The following is a 14,439-nucleotide window of genomic DNA, read 5'->3' as shown; positions in this document are numbered from 1 at the left end:
TCAGAAACCCTTAAGATACTGGCAAGATGCTGAGTAGGAAGATTTTTAAGCCCCCATCCCATTTGCGCTACAGCATCTACAGTTATGTATGTCTGCACATTGACATTCCACATATCATGGAAGTTCAGCATGGTGAATTGCTGAAAATTTAATATAATACTATCACCTATTTAAATAATTAAATTTGGGTGATTTTCTCAGCTACTCTATTATAAAAGAACCAAAAATTTATTAGTCACACATCTCAGGAGAGTGGTCAGGCCCTATTCCCTTGGTCTGTACTCTCCAATCCTCCAGGCGGCAGGCAAAAGACCTTTTACTGTCCTTTCCTTCATCCTCACCATTGTCTCTCCCCAACCAAGAGCCAGGAGCAGAAGATTACCCTCATTTTATCTCCTGAAGAGACGTTTGAAGTCCAAAGCTCAAGGCAATGTTGAAACTGAGTCAAATCACCTAAAGAGGAAAGACATGGAGACTTTAATGTCTTGGAGGTTGGCAAGGGAAACTCCCAAGCTCCTGAGAGACAGTAAATTTCCTGGATTTGAATAAAATGATGATGGTAGATGCCCTTCTCAAAGCACAATCTCTTTGAGGCAAGTCAGTCCTCATCAGGGGCTAGCAGTGTGGGTACTCATTAGGGCTTGGTGTTAAGCACATGGCCTTGGAAACCTTGGCCAAAATGCTCTGTGGCTGAGATAGAAAAAAAAAAGTGGAAGGGGCAGAAACTTTTCTCTCCTGATGGACCATGGGGCTATGGCGAGGAGCCAACGCATCAGTGGCCATTGTGGAAGGATGACCACAATCATATTAGAATTGTTGTCAAATAAAAGAGCGACAGAGAAAGAAGAGGAAAGAGTGGTCCTTCCATCAGTTTTGGCAAGAAGAGGCCGGGAGCCAGATTTAATTTGGTTTAAACCAACATGTTAATATGGTATTATCTGTATCCCAAGCATCATGTAGTAATTAAAAGTATTACTTTCATAAGACTTTGGAAAAAATGGTTTTAATGCTAAGAAAAAGTTGGAAAAGCTCTTTTGTTGGACCTCACTACTCCCTCTGGCCACACTCCTTACCTACATGAAAGAAGGATTCCACTGAAGGAACTCTTAGTTCTTACAAGTTCCACACCTGTGGGTAACACACGCAACTTTGCATAAGTCTAATAGCATGTACCATGTTGCCCCCGGCAGGCTTCTACAGTGAAGTAGGGAGGAAAATCCAGAAAAATGGAGAGATGAGAGGCAGCATCTACAGGATCTTGAATACTACAACATAAGGATAGCCGAGTTCCAGTGAATTGAATACTTTCTTTCCATCCTTCATTTCACTCCTACTAAGCTTTCCCTGTACCCTTAGTCTTTTCAAAATGGAAAAAATACACTGGGTCACAGCTGGAAAATATGGCATACCTTGGATTTTTCCCCTCTGATTATTTCCACCCTAGGGAAGAACAACCGTGAAATTGCTGTTTCTAGTAGCTGATATTGAGACCCTGTAGGAATTAAAATAGTCTAAGGAAAGTAAACAGCTGATGGCACAGGTCTAGAGATTAAACTCTCATTATCACTTTTGTCTGAGAGTTCAGAAAGAAATGTGGGGCTTCCCTGGTGGCGCAATGGTTGAGAGTCTGCCTGCTAATGCAGGGGACACGGGTTCGAGCCCTGGTCTGGGAGGATCCCGCATGCCGCGGAGCGACTAGGCCCGTGAGCCACAACTACTGAGCCTGCGCGTCTGGAGCCTGTGCTCCGCAACAAGAGAGGCCGCGATAGTGAGAGGCCCGCGCACCGCAATGAAGAGTGGCCCCCGCTTGCCGCAACTAGAGAAAGCCCTCGCACAGAAATGAAGACCCAACACAGCCATAAATAAATAAATAAATAAAATTAAAAACCAATATAGGAGCATATAAAGCAACAACTAAAGGCCCCTCACATACTCCACTCTGCATCACTTGCCCACTCAACCCAAGAATGTATGGCTGTATATCCTTTTGGATGTTTTCTGTTTTACTAGGTTCACCTTTACTGTGTTTTAGGAAAATGGAATCATGTTAGAGTCACATTCATAACATAGCGTTCTAGGGAGTCTGCTGGTGGCCTAGTGGTTAGGATTCTGGGCTTTCACTGCCATTGTCCGGGTTCAATCCCTAGGCAGGGAACTGAGATCCTGCAAGCCAGGGGTCCCAAACCCCCAGGCTGCAGACTGGTACCGTCCTTGGCCTGTTAGGAACTGGGTCACACAGCAGGAGGTGAGTGGTGGCCGAGCGAGCGAAGCTTCACCTGCCGCTCTCCACTGCTCGCATTACTGCCCAAACCATCACCCGGTCCGTGGAAAAATTGTCTTCCACGAAACTGGTCCCTGGTGCCAAAAAAGTTGGGGACCACTGCCGCAAGCCATGCGGTGCAGCCAAAAAAAAAAAAAAAAAAAAAAAGAACATAGTGTTCTAAAACTCACTTTTTGTCACTCAAAAATATATCATGAACATCTTTCATAAATGTACATATGGTTTATAATCTCTAAAATAAGAATGATAGTGGGTAAAGTTAAGGGAAAATTGGGGTGAAACGCCCAGCAAGGGCATGACACATGGGGCATTCAATAAATGACTCCACCCTCAGTACCTTCCCTTCAGTGACTGCCTTCCCCTCCATCAGCACAGCCAGGAAGACAAACAGCTTTATCTGGACCCGAGTGATCGCTCTGATCACTGATGAAGTGCCAGGTTCAGAAGGCTCTGAGACTTAGTCTAGGTTCAGTATGACTAAACTCTATCACAGGTATAGGAGAAGAGAGTGGAATAGTTACTTGCCCTCCCTAAACCCAGATAGTTTCAGAAGTGTCAGCTTATTTTAAAATTGCCCCAGTGCACGTAACAGCAGGAAAACAGTTCTGTTACTATAAAATGATTTGAAAATATGGTGACAGGATGTAAGATTATCTGAGATTTTGGATTCTAGACATCACTTCTCGTATCATTCCACACATATCTCTCAAACCCACACCTGGTTTTGAAAAAAGAGAAGAGCAAAAGAAAATACCGAGTTAAGAGAAGAGCCTAAATGGGACTAGAGGAAGTGACTTCAGCATGGCTTGGAATCAAACCTACTATCTGGGTCCCAGGATTTTTTTCCGAATCATTAATGAAGACAGTTGAACATTTTATTGACGACTGCTATCGTTGTTAAAGAACATGACCTAACAGAAAAGGAAGCAAATTCCTCCAAAGTCAGTGTATCATGGGGATACAACTAGACACTAAACAGATTTTTAGAAGCAGTTCTTTAAAAGGATGCAGCAAAGTAAAAGCCACTCAGCAACCCTAGGTACATGTACTTTGGGGGTGAAGATGTATATGCCAAAGTCCGGATCAATTGAGCCATGCTGCCACTAGAATTCTGACTTACTCAATCAAGAATGGTCTTGCCAGGTATAAAGAAGCAGACGTAGAGAATGGACTTGAGGACACGGGGAGGGGGAAGGGTAAGCTGGGACAAAGTGAGAGAGTGGCATGGACATATATACACTACCAAATGTAAAATAGATAGCTAGTGGGAAGCAGCTGCATAGCACAGGGAGATCAGCTCGGTGCTTTGTGACTACCTAGAGGGGTGGGATAGGGAGAATGGGAGGGAGACGCAAGAGGGAGGAGATATGGGGATATATGTATATGTATAGCTGATTCACTTTGTTATACAGCAGAAACTAACACACCATTGTAAAGCAATTATACTCCAATAAAGATGTTTAAAAAAATTTTTTAATAAAATGTTAAAAAAAAAGTATGGTCTTGCCTAGGTGTCATAATTACATCAGTGGAGCTTACCCAGGACCAGGTGTTTCTGTATCTATCACCACCTGTATGAAGTTCTTAAATCCCGGAGGTATATTAAAATAAAGCCACTAATTTAGAAATATATCTCCTCTTTAATGAAGCCTTCCTTGATGTTTGCTCAGATTAAAGTGTTCTTGTCATGCTCTGAGCTCCCTTGACCCTTTACCTATGGGTGTCCCAGCTTATACCATGCTACAGCTCACGCATATGTGATTCATGTGTGTGGTATAGTTCTACTAGACCATATGTTCTTTGAAAGCAAAGTCTAGGTCTGCTGCTTCAGGTCTCCTAATGTATTTTTCTCAGCTGCTTGGTAAATGTTTATGATGTATAAAAATGAATACACACACACTAATCAGTTTAGACAAATGACATACAGCATTTGTCATACCCCCCCTAAGCCAGGCTTTCCTTCACCAAGTCAAACATCAACAGAGGCCGAGCAGCTAAGGTAGGTGAGTAAACTGGGCCTGAAGTGGGACATTTCGGTGAACTGGTGAAGGCGGCTTTATTACGGAGAGCAACTGCTCCTCAGCTCCATGTAATAGTTGTCCTGCAGGAATTTGGCACAGAATTGCCGGAGCTTCTCATTTTTCAGGGGCTAGAAATCTTGACCAATGTGAAATCTTTCGCTTTTAAAATGTTACCAACTAATAAAATTTTAAATATGGAGCAGAATGAATAGAGGCTGCCTGTGGGCCAGACGCAGAGCAGAGGCTGCCAACTGTGTTAGGTGTGCAAACCATCATGCCCTTCACTGATGTGATTTTCTTGTTTCATCTCTCCCTGCCAGGGATGAGTCATGCCCTTCAGCCTGTAAACCTATATCCCTGTCTTCACTGTTTCTGTCCTCTTCTCTTGCTGGAAAGATTGTAGTTAAGACTGGATTTGTTGCTGTTTGTCTGATTTCCTCCAGTTTTCTTGACTCTACTTAGGATAAACACAATTTCCATCCCCAAACCCTTACCTTTTGCTCTTACTTCTAATATCTGTTTTCTTGTGTGTTTGCCAAGTGAAGGCCACCTTGTCACTTTGTAATCCAAGGCACTGCAAACCATTTCATCTAATCTTTGAAATACATTGACCTCAGCTAAACTGAGTTTCTTTCATTCTATTTTAATTTGAGTATCTTTTTGTGTCAATCCATTCCCTTCTACAACTGAAGTCTAGTCTTTCTCCTTGGCCACTTTTCCTTGGGATTAGGTTTCAGGCTTCATATTTCTCCAGGGAATTGTGCTGCTATTCCCTTGAGAAATATGGACAACTGGATTGTGTCCACACAAATACAACCCTCGATACTGTAAAGGGGACTGTCCCAGGGCGGTCGGACATCGGTATGTCTCTCTGGTTCACACCACGGTGCAGAGCATCATCCACGAGAAGCTCGATTCCTCAGTGCTGAGACCATCCTGTGTACCTGCCAAGTTCAGCCCTTTGAGTGTACATAACCACCAGCCAGGAAGCTCACTGGTTCCCTCTTCTCAGTGGGCTTGTTCATCCATTGTGGAGATCTTTGATGAATAGCACACTGACTTACAAAGATATCATTCAATACTGTAGGCTGTAAGCCTGATCACCATTTTATCACAATATATTGTGACTCCTGGGACTCAGAGATGGCATCACTCTATCCTCATCTTAAGATGTCCCTGGTATTCTAGTCTCTTCTGTGAACAGAAGAGGGGCAATTGGGGCAACACTGGGAGGAGCAATTGACTTTTTTTTGGGGGGGGTATGGTCGTTTTACAATGTTGTGTTAGTTTCTACTGTACATCGAAGTGAAGTAGAGTTCCCTGTGCTACACAGCAGGTTCTCATTAGTTATCTATTTTATACATATTAGTGTATATATGTCAATCCCAATCTCCCAGTTCATCCCACCACCACCACTGCCACACACACCGCCCCCCCCTTTCCCCCCTTGGTATCCGTACATTTGTTCTCTACATCTGTCTCTATTTCTGCCTTGCAAACTGGTTCATCTGTACCATTTTTCTAGATTCCACATACATGCATTAATATACGATATTTGTTTTTCTCTTTCTAACTTACTTCACTCTGTAGGACAGTCTCTAGGTCCATCCACATCTCTACAAATGACCCAATTTCATTCCTTTTTATGGCTGAGTAATATTCCATTGTACATATGTACCACAACTTCTTTATCCATTCGTCTGTTGATGGACATTTAGGTTGCTTCCATGACCTGGCTATTGCAAACAGTGCTGCAGTGAACATTGGGGTGCATGTGTCTTTTTGAATTATGGTTTTCTTTGGGTATAAGCCCAGTAGTGGGACTGCTGGGTCATATGGTAACTCTATTTTTAGTTTTTTTAAGGAACCTCCATACTGTTCTCCATAGTGGCTGTATTAATTTACATTCCTGCCAACAGTGCAAGAGGGTTCCCTTTTCTCCACACCTTCTCCAGCATTTATTGTTTGTAGATTTTCTGATGATGCCCATTCTAACCGGTGTGAGGTGATACCTCATTGTAGTTTTGATTTGCGCAATTGACTTTGCTTCCGTGTTTTTAGCAAAAATGAAGAGCTTCTAGGCAAAGTGTAATACACACATACTACTTCTACAGAATAAAAGTCTTCCTGTATAATCTCGTCTTGTTGATCTTTTTAAAACTTTTCCCCGGATCTCAGAGCCATGTAACCAATACAACCTGCCATATTTAAAGCACAAATACTGATGCTTGCATTCAGATTTCTGCTGCTCAGCTGAAAAGGCTTTTCACACTTAAATCCTTTAAGTTTTTCCTATCCTATTATGGAAGGGTTACAGATCCAACTTAAGCATCTCAGTTTTTCCTATCTGTAAAAGGTGAATCACAAAGAACTTCACATGATTGGGCTTGAAATGAAGAGCATGTTAAATAATTTCTTTAGAAAAAAAAACATAAAGAATTAGAGATGAGCTAATTAAAGACAGACATATTTCAGTGCATTTTTAAAGCATACAATAATAATAGGCAATAATCAAAATACCATAGCTTGCAGGAAAACTAGCATGCAGGAAACATGAATAATCTAGAACAATCATCCGAAGGTACCTGGAGGATAGTCAAGGTGAACTAAAATATATTATATATTCATTTCATGATCTGTCTGGACTCAGTTAAATGATACTCTATAATTTTAATCAGAGAAAAACAGATAATTCCAGAATAAGATTAAGGGCAATGGTGGGGAGTGGAAGGATAGAGGGGGTGAAAATTAATCAGGGAGAGAATTTAGACCTCTGGGGGAGCTGGTGACCTCCTGAAAACTATCTCCCAATATTTAAGCTTCAAATGAAACCTGAGTTTGGTAAACAGGATTGTGGCTGGGTGCCAATTTAAGATCAAACTTCTACTAAGCAAGTGGCTGAAGTATTTTTAACAGCTCCCAAAATCACTTAAGAAGAAAATTGAACTTCACATCTTACTACCCTAGACTTCAAATATTGAAGTCTTCAAGAGTCTCAAAAGTCTAAGCCACTGAAATATTTTATCTACCCAATCTCATTCCCGATCATGCAGTCTAAACTATGGTGGAAAACTGCAATTGCAATTTGTTATGGTTTATTATCAACTCCAAATCTGGTTTAGCAATTCAATGAATCCCCTCCCTGGAGAAGCAAGAACTTCCACCTGAGAACCCATCCAAGCCCAGCTGAAAATGTCATCTTGTCTTATCACTAAGATCAGATCAAAAGTATCTTTTCCATTTCCCCAGGCACCATATAAATGATCTCAAGTACTGACCACTAGTGTTGCTTTTATCATTTTTGAAAATTTCCATCACTCTATCTAGTCTTCACCAGGAGAAAGTAGGTCTTAAAATAACATTTTTCCATACATAAAAATGAATCGAAATATTCAAGCATCAAAGTTGTGTTTAGTTTGAAGCAACACGCAGCTACTTCTTATTTAAGGGTGATTCTCTTCTTAAAATCATGTTAGTTCTCGCTTTTAGTTTATAGATTTTGTGTCTGGGATTCCAGGTAAGCTTCCCCGTTAATTAGACATAAGCCAATATTGACAGCAGCAACTACCACTGTGAAAATGAGATGCTAAACAATGTCTGGTCTTAAAAGTCAAGAAACTATGAGTTAACTAGATGATCTAATCTAGCTTCAAATTAACCACATTAAAATAAATTAAATGCTCTTTCCTCTTCATGTTGCAAAACATAAAAATGTCATGCTCTGTAATTTGAGAATGACTCTGCTCATTTGATTCAGGAGATGGTGTGGTGTCTTTAATCCTTTATCAATATTATCCCAGACCAACAGATGGAAGATCAAGCAATTAAGGAGAAATGAGCATGTGCTGTACTTATCATGCTTTTTTATTTTTTTTCCTGAAGTTTGCTTACTGGAAGCTGTTTTGCCATATCCACCAGACAGGGGTGTTGACAGCCAAGAAATGACAGAGGAAAAATTAAAGGGCTCGGGGAAATCCATGATATGTTGTAGAGGCAGGAACAGAGGACAAATTCACTTCTCCTTTCTCAGTCTATTCCTCTATTGCAAGATTTTTCTTCAGACAGACAGGTATCCAATAAGTCTTGACTTTTTTCTTATAAGCAGAAATTATGACCTAGATTTTGCCGAGATGGTAGATTAGTCAGCAAGCATTTATTGAGCACCTATTATATGCTGAGCACATTGCTAGGCTCTGTAGACACACTGGTAACAACTCAGTGGCCCTTCCTACAAAGGGAGCCAGAAAACTAGGTGGGAAGACAAATACTAAGGAAACTATTTCATTTATTAAATGTGAAGGAGTTAAATTTTGGATCACAGCTCTAAGGATCAAGACAAGTTACATGCTGTATCACGTCAGGTCCCAGCAAGAAACAGAGGCCCACTTATATAAGCAAATGGGTGACTTTAATAAAGGGACTATTTTAAAGGTGTGGGCAGGATTCAGTCCCCTAAAAGGAAGCATGCAGTTCTACAGGATTGTAATGAGGAAGAGTGGAGTCCTCCAGCGTAATAAAAAATGGTACAGTACCTTAGGTCTCTAGCAGAGAGCCAGCTATTACCCCAAGGTCCTTCTCCCTGTCCCCACCCCCATCCCACAAATACACTTAAAGGAGTAAGAGGGCCATGCTTAGGGGAACCTGGAAGAAGAACTTTATGGAGAGGTCTGCCAGATAGGAACGATTGCCTCAGTGAAAGAATACAACCAGCCCTTAGCAATCCAGCAGCGAGGGCGGGGGAATAAATGCGCCAGCTTCACTCTCCTCCATCCTGACTCCTCTTGCTGAATACAAGGCCCAGACTAGGCACAAAATCTAAGGGGGCCATCACCACGCCCTGGGGACCTCACTCCTTTCACCCTAAATCTGACCCTGGATGGACCCAATGAAAGCCAAAGAGCAAGTCAGCCTGCTGATGCAGCCATGAGGCCACAGAGCAAGGCTGAGAGAGGACAGAGCAAATTAATAGAAAACATGTAGAATATGCAGCACACCTGCTTTATTTTTCTAAATCAGATTATATCTGCTCTAAGTTTCCATCTACCTGGTTGGAGAGAAATTTAATTTCAGTAAATCTTTGGCCCCTTTCACCTCCTGCTATTACAGAAGAATCTTCGGAATTTGGAGCAAGAATAGTAGGAGAGGGTCCAGGGCTTGGTGGTTGTTACCTCTATAATTGTGGCCCTGAACTACTCAATATTTCCCCACTTTAGGCTTTTACACATCTAGGGACGACCTATATTATTATTTCCTTGGGATGTTCTTCAAATCAACCTATTTAATATAAAAAAAGTCACAGCCATAAAACCACAGTTTTAATATTCAAAGTATATTTTTTCCTCTATGCATTTAAATAGATAAATACATAAATAAACAAATAAATAAATAAACATCTGCTCTCTCAAATCCTCCAGCACTGCTGGGATACTTTGGGCTTACTCAGTGTTTCAGTTTGTCCTCCCAAGCACGGCGGCCCTGGGCAAGCTCAGGGATGCATTTCCTGGGAGTTATCCACCCCAGACGCTGATTCCACATCCTCCCTCTCCCCAGTGGGACACAGCAGGTCCTTGACCATGTTCTTCGTCTCAGAGGTCACTCAAGCTCTGCCCAACCAAGCACTGGCCTGTCTCCCTCCTCCACTGAGAAACCCACAGTTAATCCTCCCAAACAAAACCAAACTTTAAAATCCCCTAGAGAATATTATGCTTAGTGAAATAAGCCAGGCAGAGAAAGACAAAGACTATAAGATATCACTTATATGGGGAATCTAAAAAATAATACAGATGAATCCATATACAAAACAGAAACAGACTCACAGACCTAGAAAACAAACTGATGGGGCTTCCCTGGTGGCGCAGTGGTTGAGAGTCTGCCTGCCAATGCAGGGGACACGGGTTTGAGCCCTGGTCTGGGAAGATCCCACATGCCGCGGAGCAGCTGGGCCCGTGAGCCACAACTACTGAGCCTGCGCGTCTGGAGGCTGTGCTCCGCAACAAGAGAGGCCGCGACAGTGAGAGGCCCGCGCACCGCGAAGAAGAGTGGCCCCCACTCGTCGCAACTAGAGAAAGCCCATGCACAGAAACGAAGACCCAACACAGCCAAAAATAAATAAATAAATAAATAAATTAATTAATTAAAAAAAAGAAAACAAACTGATGGTTACCAAAGGGGACAGGGAGGTGGGGAGGGATAAGTTAGGAGTATGGGATTAACAGATATAAACTACTATACATAAAATAGATGAGCAACAAGGATTTACTGTACAGCACAGGGCATTATACCCAATATCTTGTAATAACCTATAATGGAATATAATCTGCAAAAAAACTGAATCACTATGCTGTACACCTGAAACAAACACAATATTGTAAATCAACTATCCTTCAATCAACCGATCGATCAATCAATAACTCCTAACTCTTCCAGTTCAAGAGAATTCAGAAATTTAGCAACATAGTGTCAACTCTTCTTTTTGTGGGCTAGAAGGGGAGAAAAGAGTCACTAACATCCCCTGTTATATGTGTCCTTCTCAATCATTCACTCTGTCACTAAATGATAACAGCTGTTATCAGGAGACAAACAGTGGTGAAGAAAGTCGGCAGGTGGGGGGAGAGAGGGTACGACCTGCTCAAACTACGAGAGAACTGGCTGCAGGCAGCCTAGAGAAAGGTGTACACAAGTCAGAGTCCCTGAGCTTGGCAGGCATCCTCACTCATTTTGCAGGAGACTTTCCAGGTTTTCTTGGTACCTGCCTTTTCAGCTCTGCTACAACGATAAACTGTTGCCTCAGGGTCCACAGCCAACCCTCTACCCTGCCTATGGGTTTATTACTATCATCCTCCAACAACAGATCCTAATTAGAAAATATGAGGTATCCGGTAGAGTATAAAAACTCACAGGTGTTGTATTGATCCTAAGTGATAACGACATCTAATTGACCAGGTTCCTGGGGGCAGATCTCCTGGGAAATGTGTAACAAAGTTAGTGATGGTTTTTTAAAAAATTGGAGAAAATAATTGCCACTTTGGCCATGCACGTGGTGGGCCAAGTTTAGAGCTGAACTAGTGAGAGCTCGAACCTAGAGGAGGGACCGCCTGGCTGGGTTGCAATCACAGGATACGGCTACTTCCGAAGAGGTGCACTGATACATGGGGGCTTCGGGGAAGAAATTCCCCAGTGTCTTCCCGCTTCACATGCTCATTTCCTTCCTCTTGTCTCCCTTTGGCTGAACCCAATGAGAAGAAGCCAGAAAGGGTGGCGGGGAAATGTAACCCCCATGGACCATCCTTACACGGTGCAGAGCAGAGATCAGAACAAGATGCAGGTGGATGGGCAGAGGGAAGATTATTCCAGTTATTTTTATCTCCTCTGTTCAGGCTCTAGAGATCCACTGAGCTCACCCAAACCTGACTGGGATCAGAAGTATAACTAAGAGAGAATAGAAAATGGTCTCTCCCCCAGGCAGAGTCTATAAAAGTCATGTTTCTTCAACAATTTTCATGGATAACATACTGACATGGCTATAGGACTATGATATAAAGACATTATAAGAAGAATATGACATTGACAATGAGACTCATAAAAAAATATGAAAGGCACCTTTTATTATGGTTTTATTCCCTTAACTACTAATAGTGTAGGTATGGGATATTGGGTTAGTGGAGAATCTTCCAAAATAGCATAGCAAAAAAAGCATTTCTAGAAAATTGTCCTTCCATAAACACTCCTGTAAGAGTATACAGGATACGGTGATGCACCATTCAGATTCCTCATCAGGAATAAAGGTCTTAGTCCCCCAGTTGCTAGGAATGGTGTTGGCAGACAGTTCTCAACTGCAGCGCCCTCCAGGGATCGCCTTAGCTTGAAGAGAGACACTCACCCAAGGTCAGGCACCTCTTCCCAATCCCAGAACAGCCCACATCCAATGACTGATTAACACAGGCCTATAAAGGGTCAGCCCTCTCACCCCAAGTAGGGACAGTTCTGAAGGGCCAGGCCATCTTCAGAACAGAACACCCCTTAGGGATGGCTCAGGCTCCCAGGGAGACTACATCTCAGCTTGGCATCTCTCTCTGTGCAATCCTGCTTCTTTCTCATTCCTTCCATAGGTTGATCCCAAGAGCACTCCCTAAGAAAAGCCCTAACTGCTGATCTTCATCTCAGAGCCTGCTTTCCTAAAATGCAACCTGAATCACAGACAGCCTCTAACAAATAACACTTGTATTTCTCCATATTGTTCAACATGCCTGCTATTGTAAACCAGCTAAACCAAGGGATTATTTTGCTGCCAGTATTTCATTAAACTCCTTGCACATTAGTTTCCCTTTTCCAAGTTTCTAGTTTTGCTCTTGAAATGTACTTGAGAAAATTAATAGACCTAGATCCTTTAAAATAAAACCCAAAGCACACTAAGTCTTATACCAGGAAAACCAGGGTAGAGGGCAGAAAGGAGTACCAAGGGCCGAGTTAAAAAGGGATGAAGGACTTAAGAAAAACAAGTAGAAGAGCTGTACACATAATAAAACCTGTTTTAACTCTGAAAAAAAAAAAGGGATGAAGGAGAATGTAATAAACTCATAGATTTACAGGTCCAATGAAAAACACACTTAAAATGGACAGTGGATACCTGAGCCCATGGACTTCTTGCACTGGAAATATGCTTCTGTTAGGAATCAGAATCCTTTTCCCCTGGGGCAGCACCACAGCAAGACACCAGATGGGTACAAATTCCCTCCACATTTTCTGAGCTCTACCCTCAGAGGATGTCAAGGCCAGAGAAGTCAAGAGCCTTCTCTAGTTTGATGGGAAAGGTCAGTCCTGAAAAATGATAATAAATTCATGTCACTTTCTGTGATAATAGAACAATAATAGCTAACTTTTAAGTGTTATGCATGTGTAAGACTTTATGCTAAATGTTTTAACAATATTTCATTTAAGGGGAAAAAAAAGGAGATGCTGAGAACTATACATCATGTATATTGGATTATGTCAGTTAGTAAATGATTGCGGGTATCAGAAAAAAGGAAAAAACCAAAGAGGAGCTATAGTGGCTTTGCAATGTGTTAAGCTGGCTGGGCTGAACAACATTTCCCAACATTCCTTCTCCTGTATGTTTCAGGTTAGGCTGGACCACAAGGGAGATTCTCAGGAGAGATCTGGAGGGTAGTCCTTTCTTAGCCCATACACATTGTTACCGATCACCTTGTTGGCATGAGATAGTGGCTGGGTCTTCAACTGCTCCACCTTTCCCTGAATCCTCCAACTTTGCTGGAGTGATAGGTCCCACACACGGGCTGAGGCTTATGTGGTTTGAAATTCCCACAAATACAAAAGGAGGAAGTATCCAGGCTTTCTTATCAGCCTGCCCAGATGTGGGGCCAAAGGGGAGTGATGGGGATTGGAAGCTGTCAGCTAACAACAAAAATGGAGCCAATCTCTTTATTAGAAACGTCTTTGACTAATGGGCCAGGGATGTGTGTTTTTCCCCATGACAAAGGGCCTTGGCTTCTAAAAAGCATTCACACTGCCAAGATCAGAGGGGCATTCAGCCCACCAAGACCAAAGGTAACAAGAATGGACACTGACTTCAGTCCATCCTCGTGAGCTCTAGCTCATGCTTATGGGTTCCAGCTTCACCTTTCTTGACTCCACTTTACATCCATCTTCCCTTCAGGATTTCCTGACCTTTGGACTTCAAGCTCTAGTAGCAGGTGCAAAGACAACAACCTTAGAAGAATACTTAACCAGCTCTCCCCATTGCACATGGCCAAATCCCTAAAATAAATGTGCGTGTGTGTGTGTGTGTGTGTGTGTGTGTGTGTAGTGATTCTGCTTCACTGATTGAACTCTGATACAGAAACCCTAAACCTTACTTGTTTGGGGGATGGGGACATGCATCAAGAAAGGTTTAGCTTCTCTGACCATGTGCTACTCTCATTCAATATGTTTAATGATTCTCAATGGGCCCCCAATTAAGTACCCGTGTGTTTAAGGCCCCTGAACCTACATTTATACTCTGTACCGTAGCCCAGCTGAACTGCTGGCAGCTCTCTGACCAGACATCCATATTCTCATATCCAAAATGCAATGGTCTGGGGAGAAGGCCAAGCCCAATCCCCGTAGGAAAGACTCTGGCCA

General features: G+C 42.3%; 1 protein-coding gene across 7 annotated transcripts in view; it reads right to left on the bottom strand.

Moving 5' to 3' along the window:
- Positions 1–14,439, bottom strand: part of COLEC10 (collectin subfamily member 10) — a 445,704-nt gene that overhangs the window by 364,211 nt on the left and 67,054 nt on the right. The window contains exon 5 of one of the 7 annotated variants that reach the window (XM_061171636.1): positions 12,929–13,119. The exons of the other annotated variants lie outside the window; for them this stretch is intronic. The gene's annotated coding sequence lies outside the window, so the exon portion shown is untranslated. The remainder of the gene's footprint in view (positions 1–12,928; positions 13,120–14,439) is intronic. 7 annotated transcript variants of the gene reach the window in all.

This window comes from Eubalaena glacialis, chromosome 17 (assembly GCF_028564815.1).
Source record: "Eubalaena glacialis isolate mEubGla1 chromosome 17, mEubGla1.1.hap2.+ XY, whole genome shotgun sequence".
Taxonomy (NCBI): Eukaryota; Metazoa; Chordata; class Mammalia; order Artiodactyla; family Balaenidae; genus Eubalaena; species Eubalaena glacialis.
This window is presented reverse-complemented; position numbering and strand designations above follow the sequence as displayed.